This window comes from Lissotriton helveticus, chromosome 5_1 (genome assembly GCF_964261635.1).
Source record: "Lissotriton helveticus chromosome 5_1, aLisHel1.1, whole genome shotgun sequence".
Lineage (NCBI taxonomy): Eukaryota > Metazoa > Chordata > Amphibia > Caudata > Salamandridae > Lissotriton > Lissotriton helveticus.
Genome location: NC_136065.1, coordinates 1,649,604,673 through 1,649,619,971, shown reverse-complemented (window position 1 = coordinate 1,649,619,971; position 15,299 = coordinate 1,649,604,673). Strand labels below are relative to the sequence as shown.

General features: G+C 47.7%; 1 non-coding gene across 1 annotated transcript; it reads right to left on the bottom strand.

Moving 5' to 3' along the window:
• Positions 1–964: 964 nt before the first annotated feature.
• TRNAT-UGU (transfer RNA threonine (anticodon UGU)) lies at positions 965–1,036 on the bottom strand. Its single transcript has one exon. It is a non-coding gene; the product is annotated as a tRNA-Thr (tRNA).
• Positions 1,037–15,299: the final 14,263 nt, after the last annotated feature.

The window sequence follows — 15,299 nt, the reverse complement described above, 5'->3', positions numbered from 1 at the left end:
AACACCACATCAGTGCATTTAAAAATAAATTTGTAGAATAATAAATATGATGAAAACATTGTTGTCACGGGATAACCATATACTGAGGAGCTGCAAACAGTGCTGTATCAGCTACTTACAATACAATTTAACTGAAAGACATATGAAAAGAAGAGCGTCATCATATTAATGTTTCTAGTCAACATAGGAGTTGCACCATAGCAGTTTATGGTGCTTTCTGCTCAGATTGTGCCTCCAATCCCACATTGATTTTTTAATTCTTTGCAGTTTAAAAAACACAATTCGTGCTCAAAGTTAACTTTTTAAAACCATTCAACCTATTACATTTATTTCTCTAACTTGTGAATGTGGTCCATGTTCTCTTTTCCTCATCCCCATCACGATACTCCTTTTCCCGAAATCAGGTACACTTCTTTATCCAGCCGACCCTTCCAAGGTCACCAAATCTATGAAGCGATTCTGCTTTTTCTCACATTCTCTCTATGTACAAGATACCTTGTATCATTTGAATGGACAGCAGGAGAGTTGGATATTTATGGTTAGTGGGGGTGGGGTTTTGAAGATTAACCTCATTTGACTAAGAGCCGGGGCATCTGGGAGGAAAAGTATTTTAAGGGGGATGAAGTTCACATCTCCTTGGTGAAATTTCTACATCCTTATTTCATCCTTTCTGTGGATGCAGACTCAGTCGGAACAGAGGTCATAGTCCTCGCTCTGACTTTCAAAGGAACTTCAAATATGCATGGCTTATTTGGCTTTGCCCGGCAGGGCTTGCCCGGCGGGGTGAGAATGGCGTTTGTCAGGCGTTGGGTGAGGCAATAGTTTATGGTTCAATGGTTTTCATGAAGTCTTCTTGATACGATGAAAGCAGGAAAGGGAAGCTTGTCAATAAGCAAACTTAAGACAAGGTGTGACTCCTAGAAAGAATGACTTGGAAACAACATACAGAAACTCACATATAAAAAGGCCCTGATGAGGCTTGAACTCATGACCCCTGGTTTACAAGACCAGTGCTCTGCCACTGAGCTACAAGGCCAGCCTGCCTGCAGTATGTAAATCGCTTCATGTATTCTTACTGCGGTATGAAGATATCTATGATTTTGAGGCTCTGTATGGAAATGCAGTTGCATTTGAATGTCTACATGCGTGCACAAATTGAAGAGCATGCTTAAGACACTTTTCTTGGAAGTAGGAAAAACTCCATTTTGATTTGAGAACATAAGAGTATTCACATTTATGACCATACTGATAGCTCTAGTTAGTATGTCCGCAATCAGTGACAGTTAGAGAACTCACTTATTAGAAGTGATCTGTCTCTGTGGGGCAGACATATGTCAACAGTCATACACTTGAGATGGCTGAAACTTTAGGAGTAAGAGCTGCTTTCTTATCAGTCTATCTATCCAAACTGGTTAGAAGGCCAGGAGTGAGGGAAAGGCAATCCTCTGGACACTTCATGAAAGATCTAATTTCTGTTGAATTTTTTTTTTTATTGAATTATGCAATAAAATACATAGTAAATATCAACGTAATAAGGTAAATAAGAAAACCTTATTTGCAAAATATTTGAAAAGAATAATGAATTGATAGATTATGAAATTTACTCCTAGTAATAGAGATAAGGAAAAAGTTTAACAGTACATACTCTACAATCTGTTATAAAATAACAATACAAAAGGTATGAATGTATCTTACATGTAAGTAATGGAATGACTAAATAAATATAATCAAGATTAAAAGAAAGAGAAAAAAAAAAAAGGTGCCAGAGTAACGGAGGGGGGTGGTGGGGGGGAGGGGGAGGGAAGGAAAGAAAAAGAATAAAGAGAATGAAATAGTACAGGAAAAGCATATGAGATAATAAAATTAAGTAGGTAAAGGATGCACATGAGAAGAGGGAGTTGGGTTAGAATCATCGTCCAATGTGGTTTCCAAAAAGGGGGACCAAGTTTGAAGAAAGATGTCAGCTTGGTCCTGAAGATTGTAAATTGTGCGTTCATGTAAGGCTGTCTGCATCATTGCCACCAACCATTCTTCCTGAGAAGGAGCAGATGAAGACTTCCAATGGCGTAAAATGCAAATTTTGGCTGTAGCCAAAGCAGTGTGAAGAAGACGAGTCTGTGGCTTAGAAAGTTTTGGAAAACCACGGAAGTCATGTCAAATAATGGTGGCAGATGTAAGTGGTAAAATTAATGTCATTGTAGAGTTCAAAGTTTTGCCAACAAAGATCCAGAAGGGTCTGTTGCGTGGACATTCGCAAATGATATGGGTTATGTCACAACCAGGATTAGAACATCTCCAGCAAGAAGTATGGGATAATAACCCAGCTTGATGTAATTTAACCGGTGACCAGTGCCAATTGTGAATAATTTTAAAAATACAGAATTTGGGACGCACTTCTCGAACGCCTTTGTGCAACCCCTCCAGAATTTGATCCCATTGAGCATTGGAGTACATAATAGATAAGCGAGATTGCCATTTAGTCCGAAGAGTGTGTGAGAGAGGTTGTGAAAAAAGAGGGAGCAAAAAGGTTTTATAAAGACCAGAGGTTACCCCCTTAAACTTCCCCCATAGTTGCAGATAAGATAATATTGGAGAAACCTGAAGCAACCAAGGTGGAGAGCCTAATTGTTTTTTAAGACATTGTTGAAGTTGAACGTATTTAGAGGAATGTAGGAGTGGAAGATTAAATTCCTCACAAAGTTGGGGAAAAGTTTTAAAATCTCCATCATGTAAGAGTTGATCCAGAGAAGAAATGCCGGCTTCTCTCCACAAAGGCCAGGATAAAGTACGACCATTGATACGAATAGCTGGATTATTCCACAAGGGAGCTTTAATGTGAATTCGCGGATTCGAACTTAATATGCGGTGACCCCTCTGCCAAGATCTATGCATGGCTGATAAGATAGGATTTTTAGGATCCAAAGAACTAGTACCAGTACCGTATAAAAGGGATAGTCCTGAATCCTGAGATAGAAGATGACGTTCAATTGATACCCATTGTGGAATGTCTTTAGATTTGGGTAGAAAATATGAGAGTTGAGAAATGTGTAGGGCAAGTGAATAATGTTCAATGGATGGAAGACCCATGCCTCCATATAACTGATGGGCCTTTAATTTAGCAGCAGCAAGGCGCGGTTTAGCTGTGCCCCAAATAAAGAGCTTTATCTTGGAGTCGATTGATCTAAGAGTAACTAAAGGAATTTGGAGGGGAAGCATACCCAAAACATAAATGAATCTTGGTAAAGTAACCATCTTAATAGCTTGAACTCTACCCCATAAAGATAATCCTAGAGCTTTCCACTTATCAAAATCCCTCTGCATTTGAGAAAATAAAGGAGCCAAATTATCCGCAACCATATTTTCCAAACCTCTATTAATCAGAATCCTGAGATACTTAAGGTGTGAAGATTGCCAGTGGAAGGGGAATCCAGAAATTGCTGATTTCGTAGTGCCAACTGAAATAGGTAACGCTTCACTTTTGTCCCAATTTATTTTATAACCAGAAAAGGAGGAAAAATCATTAATAATTTGAAGAAGGGCTGGGAGAGATCAGGGAGGTTAGTAAGAGTAAGAAGAATGTCATCTGCATATAAATACATTTTAGAATGGCCAATTGGAAGGGGTATACCTGTAATATCATCAGATTGGCGAATTGCAGCAGCAAGAGGTTCCATCGCTAAGAGAAAGAGAAGAGGGGACAATGGGCAACCCTGGCGTGTATCTCTACGAATTGGAAATGGGGTAGATAAGAAACCTCCACAGTTGACTTGAGCTAATGGGCTATCGTATAATAAACGTACTTTATTAATAAATTGGTCACCCAAACCAAATCTATGCATTATTGTAAAGAGATATTCCCATTCAATGCGATCAAATGCTTTCTCAGCATCAAGGGAGAGAGCCAAGGCATCTTCTGGAAGATGTTTAGCAGTCCATAACGTGTGAGCCAATGTACGAAGATGATTTCGGGAAGAACGGCCTGGGACAAAACCCACTTGGGAATTATGTATCAAGGAGGGTAAGACTTTGCGAAGACGGGACGCAAGAATACTAGCTAGAATCTTAATATCCGAATTTAAGAGGGATATAGGGCGATAACTTCCGCATAAAAGAGGGTCTTTGCCTGGCTTGGGTAGAACAGCTATAATTGCTTTATTAGAAAGGGGACCCAAGGAGAATTCTTTGTCAGCCTCTAGAAACGCAGCATGCAAAGTATCTATCATATTCTGACCCGTCCATCTATAAAATTCGGCGGGGAAACCGTCCTCTCCAGGGGCTTTATGATACGGCAGAGCAGTGATAGCCGAAGAAATCTCGTCTCTCGTGATATTACCTTCAAGTAAGGCTCTGCCATCATCCGAAAGCTGCGGAAGATTCACCTTCTCTAGAAAAGTTGACATTTTATCCAGATCAAGCTGATTACTTGGGGTATATAGAGATCTATAAAAGGAGGCAAATTCATTAACTATTTCCTGAGGTCTGGTGAGTATTTCACCCTGGGTCGACTTAATAGCTGGAATAGCCATAGCAGCTTCTCTCTGACGCAATTGTGCAGCCAATAATCGGCCAGCCTTTTCTCCTTGTTCGTAATGTCTCCCTTTCATCTTCTGCAATGCATACTCAGCCTTAGATGTAAAGAGACCATTAAGAGACATGCGTGCTTGTTCCAACAATTTGCGATTCTGTAAAGTAGGGTTCGAAATATATAATTGAGAGTAATGTTGAATGTCTCGTTCTAGTTCTGTTTGTTTTGCAATATTATTCTTGTTGATAAGAGCAGCATCCCTCATTAACTGCCCTCTAATAGTGGCTTTTGCTGCTGCCCAAACTGTTCTCTTAGAAGAGACAGAGTCCTCATTATTAGTGAGATAATCTTGGAAATGAGATTGCAAAAGAAGCTTACCCCCAGGTGTCCTATATTTCTGTAAACTCATTCGCCATGGTTTGCGCCCTGGTTTAGATAAACCTAAATCAAGAGATATAAGAACAGGAGAGTGATCAGATAAAGCAGCTTCCAAAATGTTAGAATCTGTGACCAATTAAACCGCTTTATGAGATAACAGAAAATAATCCAAACGGGAAAATGTGCCATGCAAGGAAGAAAAGAATGTATATTCCTTATCATGTGGATGACTGAGACGCCAATGGTCAACCAAACCATTATCAGAAAGTATGTCTTGTAAGATGGCCCTATCTGCTGCATTAACCCTGTCAAACTGACCCGTTTTGTCGAGGATAGGATCTTGAACCAAATTCCAGTCCCCTCCGATGAGATATTGGGAAGCATTGATCTCAGTAAGAAGACGATTCAAGTGGAGGAAAAATTGTTTTTTAGTACCAATCGGAGCATAAATGGATCCAAGACAAATGGAAGAATTCCCAATTCGTAATTTAGCGAAGACATAGCGACCATCTGGATCTGACCATGTCTTGGAAATTGTAATGGGAAGCGATCTCCGGATAAGAATAGCCACTCCACATTTACGGGCAGGGTTAGGGTTGGTGGGGTCATTCCTACGTATGCTGCTATGAATGACCTTCCCAACCCAGTCTCTACTGAGTTTGTTAGATTCAATTTCATCCAGGTGCGTTTCCTGCAATAAAGCTATGTCCACATGTTTGGACTGCAAATATGAAAGCACTTTCTTTCTTTTAATGTAATGGGTGAGACCATGTACATTCCATGTAACAACAGATAAAGGATGAGCATGAGTCATAGTGGAAAATATTCAAAGAAATAATAAAGAAGAAGAATGGGGGGGTAGGGCAGAATAGGAGAGGGAGTTACTCTGGTTATTAAGAAAGAAAAGAGGTGATAGTATCAGAAACTTATAAGATAATAGTGCAGAGAAAGTAGGGAATCAAACAGGATAGAGGTATGTGAGTAGTCAAGTAGAAATGAGGCAGATGTTATGTATTTCAAAGAATAAATAGAAATAGAAAAAAGTAGGGGAAAGGGAGATTAGAAGAAGTGGATGTGAGAATAAGATATTGTGAGAAGTTGGCCTGATGTGCAGTGCTCACTATTCTAGTGATCACTATATATCAGTCCAAACAACCCTTATTGATGATTGGTTGTAAGTCAACCTTATAGACCAGCTATCCTAGTAGCATGGATACGAGCAGTCTAAGGCTAAGACTCTAGAGGGCGTGTTAAGCCAGCTGTTTTACCATCACATTACCCCTTGAACACCCAGTGAAAGGACACCACACAAGTTGTTATGAAAATAAACAGTGTATTTATTAGAATCACAACAACCCTGTACTCTTTATGAGGACAGGGTGCTAGGCACACAACAAAACTCTTACGAAAATACTTAAGTTAGCACGTTATACACAAATGCCCGAGGGGCACGAAAAACCATATACTTTAAAAGTGGAATGCGAATTACTAGCAGGTAAGTAACAGTTCTAATAGACTTTGGAATCGCTAGGACTGGACTAGGGAATCGTTAGATTACTACTAGGAGACCCAGGGGACTCGGGTGCAGAGTGTGCACTCTCACGCGGGATGCGGGACAAAGTCTATGGAGGCTAGTAAAGGCAAAGTTAGTGTTCACGGGCGAACCCGACCTGGTAGGAAGAAAACAACAGTGGATCCTGACCCTAGGATAGTGAGGCTATGCTGGGACACCGGAGTGCCGAAGTTACCTAGCCCAGGGGCTGCAGCTGCATAGGTCTGAAAAGACGTCGGGGATCTCGTTGCCGGACCAGGAGCCTGGAAGGAAGAAGTTGCTGGCAGGCGACCAGTGAAGAAAAGTTCGATGGATCCAAGCCTGGATCAAGGAAGAAGAAAACCTGAAAGCAGAGGGGACCAAGTTCTTGAATCACTAGCCAGTGATTAAGTGGGCACCAGGATGGCACCGGGCGAAGTCACCGCAGTCAGGTGAGTGGGCGCTGCTGGGCTCTGCAGTCTCTCGGACCAGGAGGCGTTGTCGGCGACCAGGATGGAGGTGCGAGCTGTCCCACGAAGGTTCTTGCTGTCGACGTCGCTGGACCCAGGATTGGGCAACAAGTCTTGGCAAATGCAAGGCCCACGCGGTGGACCTAAAATGGCGTCTTGGGTGGACCAGGAGGGTCCAGGGTACTTCTCCAATGGAGGGAAGCAAGGGCCAGTCTGGAGCAACCAGACCAGCAGCAGAAATGTCGTCGGGCGTCGTCAGGAAGGCCACAAGCCAGCGGGCTAGTAGCCAAACAGCGCGGTGAGCAGTAAAAAGCAGAAGGGCCCCACGCAGATCGTGGGGATGCTGGGGGGCTGCTCTTCGGTGCTGGAGCTGCTCAGGGTGGGGGCTTCTCGGACCCCAAAGCACTCACCAGGAATTCACTCGGCGGGCTTGCTGGAACGAAGTCGTGCAGTCTTGAAGATGGCCGGTCCCTCGAGGTCTCGTCACACCCACGAATCTCAGCGTGACTGATGATGCAGGTAGAGGTCAGAGGTGCCAGGGAAGCCGGTTCTCGTCGAGCTGGGCAGTCGGATTCCGGAGGAAGGACTTGCAGCAGACCGCAGTGTTCTTAGATGGTGCCTGCGGATGCAGGGTGACTACTCCTTAGTCACAAGGGAGAAATCTTAGGAAGAAGTCTTGAGTTCCTTTCGTGGAAAGTAGTTTCAGGATTCAAAGATGATCTGATTTGGAAGGGGGCCAGTTCCCACCTTTATCCTGTAAAAAGGGGCTGGCACGCGACTAAGTCCTGCCCTATGGGTGGGACTAGGAGGGGGGTGGTTACACCCACTTCCTTGGCGGGCTTTTCCCCAGCACAGGGTCTGGAGTGACCCTGGAACTGGTTCCAGCCGGCCTATGCACAGTGAGCACCGGGGTGCCACTTGCAGTCACCTTCCTCTAAAGCCCTGCCTACCTACAATACACAAAACCCTGTCTGGGACGGTGCTGGCACCGCCCCTGGCAGGAAACCCTTTGTCCTTATCTCCTGCTCTGGGAGGACTCCCAGCAGCAGGAGGGCAGACTTGTGTCTCGGTGGCAGCATCCATTTTGTGGATGCTAAGGCTCTGTCTGACTTTAACCGGGGTTAGGGGTTACATACATGTCGTGTCCCTCTAGAAGGGTGGAATGCTAACCCCGTCGCCAGAATTGGCGAGGGGTTAGTATTCCAATTCGTATGACACCTTACTCGACATGTTTTGATAAAGCGATACCAGAGTTGGCATATAACCGCGAGGATTATAATGCACTTAAGAGTATATGGTATGCGATATCATGGAAACGGCTAAGGGATGGATCCCGAAAGCCGCAGACAGGCTCAGCTCATGCCAGAGCACCATCTCACACGATTCCAAGCACTCTGCCTTCAGGATTGTTAAGGCCTGCCATAGGAGTGACTGATAGGAGATCTGTGTGTCCATTTTTAGGGTTAGATATAGGCATACTATATCTAAAGCAAAGGGTGATTACACCACCTTGCCCCAGCTGTCAAGCAGCCAGTTGTGTCAGATTTGGATGGCCAGCCAGGGGTGGCATAATACATGCTGCAGCCCCTGGTAGGCCCTGGGTACACCTATGCCCTGGGTACCTAAGGTACACTGTACAGGGACTGATAAGGTGACTCAGTATCCAATTTAGATATGTACCTAAGGTACATGGAATCCATTTTACAGCGAGAGCAGTAGGCCTGGGGCCCTGAATAGCAGGGTCCCAGGTCAACTAAGTCAGAAAACCAGCAAAACACCAGGCAAAAAGTTGGGCGCAACCATAGTCAGGGCTCTACCTTCCTACATAACCCCCCCCCCAAACGAAAGGAGATAAGGCTAGCCTTGCCAGGTAAGCCTATATTGCCTGAGTGGCCATATAAGGAAGTACCAGCACTGGCATGGTTACCCCCTATCTCATGGTCCACTAAGCAATCCCTCACCCCAAGGGTGTCTGAGGGTCTCCACCATAGGGAATCTCTACCTGTGGTGTGTTTTGGCAAAGTAAAAGGCTGGTGCTGAAATGGAGTACTGAAGTGAGGCTCCACTAATTTTGGGCTCAGCTTCCTCCAATCACTATCCACCATAGAGGCCTTTCTTTCCAAGACTGAGTTGTTTTGGGCTCTCAGGGTCAACCTCTGGCTACCTACAGCTGGAGGTTGGGTCCCTCTGTTTGGCTTACTGGAGGGACAGGTCAGGTTTGGGGCCCTCAGGTCCCAGGTTTGGCTGTGCCCAACAGTGTCCATCTGTGGGAGGTCCCTAACTAAATTTAAGGGGGATCCCTCAGGAGTTGATTTTATTTTCACTTGGCTAGTACTACTAGCTTCAGTGCCCTTAATCTGTTGATTGGGAAGTTCTTTTGGACAGGGGGCCCTTTGGGGTCCACCACTGGCCTCCCTGACCTCTACAGCCCTGGGCTGACTGAGGCAGGGTAGAGAGGGGCAGGTTACCTGCTCCAGACTGGGTCCCACCTTGGAAGGGTCCACTGACATCAGGGGTTCTGCCAGGCTAGGCCTGACTACCTCTGTGGCAGTTTCTTCACAAGGGGTCAGATCAGTTCCCTGAGGAGGCTGATCCTTTCCTAAAGTCTGGTGGGAGGGAGATGTCTCTTCCTCCTCAATACTCTCTGTCTGAGTGGAGTGATCCATAGTTTCAGGCTTCACAACACTGTCATCTGTCTGAGTTTGAGCTGTGGCCATCACAACTCTCCCAACCTTTTCAGGAGGGGGCTCAGTTTGGGTGTGGGCTGTGACCATCACAGCCTTGACAACCTGTTCTGGGAAGGAAGTTGTCTGAGATTGGGTTGTGACTGGCACAACCCTCCTGACCTGTTCAGGGAGGATATCTTGGACTGGGGCTGTGGCTACCACTGCCCCACTACCCTTACCATGGATGTTCACCATTCTAGAATGGGTTTCTTGCTCTACTTCAGCCCAGGCTGAGAGCTCTAAATCATTCCCCAGTAGGCAATCAACAGGCAAGTTTGGTGACACTGCCACTCTCTTGTGGCCAGTGACACCTCCCCAGCTGAGATTGACCACTGCCATGGGATGATCTCTCTGTACTCCATCAATATTGGTCACCTGGTATGTGGCACCAGGTAAAAGTTGCCTTGAGGGGACTAGGGAGAGAAGAACGACGATCCACCACCTCCAGCAACAGGTTGCCCGAAGAAGCTGGAACAAGATCACAGCCGACCAGCTCACCGCCTCCCTGAGCCAGCACCCTCCCGCCAACTCAGCGAACCCCAGCCAGGCCGCCGACAACCTCACGAAGTGGATCAGCAACTGCGCGGACGAACTCGCCCCTCTAAGGACCCCGCCCAGCAGACCCTGCAGCAGAAAAACACCATGGTTCACCGACGAACTCAAGTGCTCCAAGAAGAACTGTCGAGCCCTCGAGAAAGCCTGGAGAAGGGAACCAACGACGGACAACATGACCACCCTCAAGCTCGCCACCCGGAAACACCACCAACTGATCCGCGCCACCAAGAAAAACGCATACAAGGACCGGCTGGACAACAACGCACACAACTGCAAGGAACTCTTCAACATCGTGAAAGAGCTCTCCAACCCCAACGCCGGAAACAACGACATCACACCGTCGCAAGACCTCTGCAACTCCCTCGCGTCCTACTTCCACAACAAGATCACGGACATACACAACAGCTTCAACAACCAACCAACGCAAGCCACAACCGCTACGACGCCACCATCCACCACCCTCCGCACCTGGACCCCGATCAGCACCGAAGACACCATCCGCACCATGAACTCCATCCATTCCGGATCTCCGACTGACCCCTGCCCTCACCACGTCTTCAACAAGGCCGACGCTGTCCTCGCACCCCACCTGCGGGACATCATCAACACCTCCTTCGACTCCGCCACCTTCCCTGAGAGCTGGAAGCACGCCGAACTCAGCGCTCTCCTCAAGAAACCCACAGCAGACCCCACCGACCTCAAGAACTACCGTCCCATCTCGCTCCTCCCGTTCCCGGCCAAAGTCATCGAGAAGACCGTCAACAAACAGCTGGCCGCCTTCCTCGAGACGAATGGATCCCTCGACCCCTCACAGTCCGGCTTCCGAGCGAACCACAGCACCGAGACCGCCCTCATCGCCGCCACCGACGACCTTCGAACTCTGATGGACAACGGAGAAACAGCGGCCCTCATCCTCCTGGACCTCTCCGCGGCTTTCGACACTGTCTGCCACCGCACTCTAGTACAGCGCCTCAGCAACATCGGAATCCAGGAGAAGGCACTGGAATGGATCACCTCCTTCCTCGACGGAAGAACACAAAGAGTCCGCCTACCACCGTACAAGTCGGAGGCCACCAAAGTCATCTGCGGCGTACCCCAAGGATCCTCGCTGAGCCCAACCCTCTTCAACGTCTACATGAGCCCCCTCGCGGCCATCGCACGCCAACACAACCTGAACATCATCTCCTACGCCGACGACACCCAGCTGATCCTCTCCCTGACCAACGACCCCGCCACCGCCAGAGCCAACCTGCACGAAGGGATGAGAGACGTAGCCGAATGGATGACGACCAGCCGCCTGAAACTGAACTCAGACAAGACGGAGGTACTCATCCTGGGCTCCACGCCCTCCGCCTGGGACGACTCCTGGTGGCCCCCCGCCCTGGGCACCGCACCCGAACCGACGGACCACGCACGCAACCTGGGCTTCATCCTGGACTCCTCCCTCTCCATGACCAGGCAAGTCAACGCCGTCTCCTCGTCATGCTTCAACATCCTGCGCATGCTACGTAAGATCTTCCGGTGGATCCCCACCGAGACGAGGAAGACGGTCACCCAAGCCCTCGTCACCAGCCGACTGGACTACGGCAACGCCCTCTACGCCGGAACTACTGCCAAACTCCAGAAGAGACTCCAGCGGATCCAGAACGCCTCGGCGAGACTCATCCTCGACATCCCCCGACGCAGCCACATCTCCGGACACCTGAGAGATCTGCACTGGCTCCCGGTCAACAAGAGAATCACCTTCCGGCTCCTCACCCACGCGCACAAAGCCCTACACGACCAAGGCCCGAGCTACCTCAACAACCGGATCAACTTCTACACTCCCAAGCGCCTCCTCAGATCAACCAACCACGCCCTCGCCGCCGTCCCCCGCATCCGAAGAGCGACAACAGGAGGAAGATCCTTCTCCTACCTGGCCGCCAAGACCTGGAACTCACTCCCGACCAATCTGCGCCTGACCCAAGACCACCTCTCCTTCAGGAAGAAGCTCAAGACCTGGCTGTTCGAGCAGTAGCGGCACCCCCCCCCCCTCCCAGCGCCTTGAGACCCTACGGGTGAGTAGTGCGCTCTACAAATGACCTGATTGATTGATTGATTGATTGACTCTCAGTCACCATAGTGATGCTAGCCCCTGTATCTCTATAGGCCTCAACTTTTATACCATTGATGAGGGGCTCCTGTCTGTACTTGCCCAAAGTGTTGGGACAAGTTGTGAAGTTGGCAAACCCCATGCCAGTCTCACAGACAAGAGTATCTAAGTTTGGGGACCTGGTTAGGCCAGAGTCCCCAGGAACTCCCAAAGTAAATGCACCCAAATTCTTGGGGGCACTCCCACCACCTGGGGGATTACTACTAGTAGTAACAGGAGGTTTGGGAATGTTACTTGGGGGTATGTTTTCCTTATTGTTATTCTTGGGGCAACTGCTGTCAGTTTTTAAATGACCCACCTGTTTACAGGGATAACAATAAGGTTTCTTCTGGTTGTTGGAAGGATTCTGGGACCCACCCCCCTCAGAGGATTTTTGGGGCCCTGATGTGGTTTGATCTGTAGATTTATTCCCACCCTTCTCTTGAGGCTTGGTTGATTCCTTTTTCTGGTCACCACCTTGGTTCTTGGGCCTAATCCTGGTTCTGACCCATTTGTCTGCCCTCTTACCCAATTCTTGTGGAGAGGTCAGATCAGAGTCTACCAGGTGCTGGTGTAATAACTGGTTCTGACAATTATTTAAGACTTGCTCTCTCATAATTAGATTATACAATCCCTTGAAATCAGTAACCTTACTACCCAGTAGCCAGCCTTCCAAAGCCTTAGTGGCACAATCAACAAAGTCTGACCAGTCCTGAGACTGAGTTTTCTGGGTGTCTCTGAACAGCAACCTGTACTGCTCAGTGGTTAAACCAAACCCATCAACCAGTGCATTTTTCAGGACCTGGTAATCATTAGCATCCTCCACTCTTGTAGTGAGGAGCTTATCTCTACCTTTACCATCAAAGGAGAGCCACAGTATAGCTGCCCACTGACTCTGGGGAATGCCCTGCACAGTGCAGGCCCTCTCCAAAGCAGCCATCCATTTCTGGATGTCATCCCCTTGCTTAAAGGGGGGCACTATTTTAGTCAGGTGTTTAGTATCTAAACCCTTCTCTCTATCTCTTGGGAGATTGCTGCCACCAGTGGGAGCTAACCCACACATCTGCTGCTCTCTAGCAAAGGCAAGCTTCTCTTTGGCCAGGGCAAGTTCTTCCCTTTCAATCCTCAGTTTAGCTTGTCTCATCCTTGCTTCATGCTCTCTTCTCTGAGGGGAAGTCAATCTCCTCTGGGGAGAGTTCCTTCTCCCCTGAGAAGAGGCATTAGAGTGCAGAGATCTAATGGAGTCCCTAGAAAGAGATCTATCTCTCCTAACTCCAAGGTTAGGCCTACTTAGGGTCAGTACTGGGGGTCCCCCAGATCCTAGCCCAAGCAAGTCTAAGTTGGCCCTGGTTAGCCTTCTGACTACCTCAAGACCTTTGTCTACCTCATCCCCAGAGAGTTCCTCTTGATCCTCCTCCTCAACTGCTGTAGCAGTGTTGGGGAGGTCTGGATCACCAGAGGTTCCCTCTAAGGCTGGCATGTTCTCATGTAACTGAGAAATCTTTCTGGCATCATATGTCTCTAAGAGACCTATCAGAAATGGAATGGTGGGGTTAGACCCCTGCTTCAGTTTCCTGGAGGTACAGACTTGTCTCATCTCCTGGAAACTGAGAGCTGCATATCTTGAAGTGACCTGTGGAGGGTCAACACTGACCAGGGGAGTCTCAGTAGATTCTCCCTGGGTAGACATGCTTTTCTAGTGAGGTGTAAGTGGTGCACTTACCTACACTATATGTTTGCCTACTGATCCCTTGCTAGAGTTGTAGTTTAGGGTGTGCTAGGCCCTAGGAGCTACAACAGCTGGTTCAGTAGAACTCAGAGTATTCTAAGCTAGGTTATATGTACCTTTAGTACTTATGTGATCTTTCACAAGATATTCTTAGGGCATGTGTGGTAAAACAACAGCAAGCTCAAATCCCAACCGCTGCCCACCAATGTGAGAAGTTGGCCTGATGTGCAGTGCTCACTATTCTAGTGATCACTATATATCAGTCCAAACAACCCTTATTGATGATTGGTTGTAAGTCAACCTTATAGACCAGCTATCCTAGTAGCATGGATACGAGCAGTCTAAGGCTAAGACTCTAGAGGGCGTGTTAAGCCAGCTGTTTTACCATCACATTACCCCTTGAACACCCAGTGAAAGGACACCACACAAGTTGTTATGAAAATAAACAGTGTATTTATTAGAATCACAACAACCCTGTACTCTTTATGAGGACAGGGTGCTAGGCACACAACAAAACTCTTACGAAAATACTTAAGTTAGCACGTTATACACAAATGCCCGAGGGGCACGAAAAACCATATACTTTAAAAGTGGAATGCGAATTACTAGCAGGTAAGTAACAGTTCTAATAGACTTTGGAATCGCTAGGACTGGACTAGGGAATCGTTAGATTACTACTAGGAGACCCAGGGGACTCGGGTGCAGAGTGTGCACTCTCACGCGGGATGCGGGACAAAGTCTATGGAGGCTAGTAAAGGCAAAGTTAGTGTTCACGGGCGAACCCGACCTGGTAGGAAGAAAACGACAGTGGATCCTGACCCTAGGATAGTGAGGCTATGCTGGGACACCGGAGTGCCGAAGTTACCTAGCCCAGGGGCTGCAGCTGCATAGGTCTGAAAAGACGTCGGGGATCTCGTTGCCGGACCAGGAGCCTGGAAGGAAGAAGTTGCTGGCAGGCGACCAGTGAAGAAAAGTTCGATGGATCCAAGCCTGGATCAAGGAAGAAGAAAACCTGAAAGCAGAGGGGACCAAGTTCTTGAATCACTAGCCAGTGATTAAGTGGGCACCAGGATGGCACCGGGCGAAGTCACCGCAGTCAGGTGAGTGGGCGCTGCTGGGCTCTGCAGTCTCTCGGACCAGGAGGCGTTGTCGGCGACCAGGATGGAGGTGCGAGCTGTCCCACGAAGGTTCTTGCTGTCGACGTCGCTGGACCCAGGATTGGGCAACAAGTCTTGGCAAATGCAAGGCCCACGC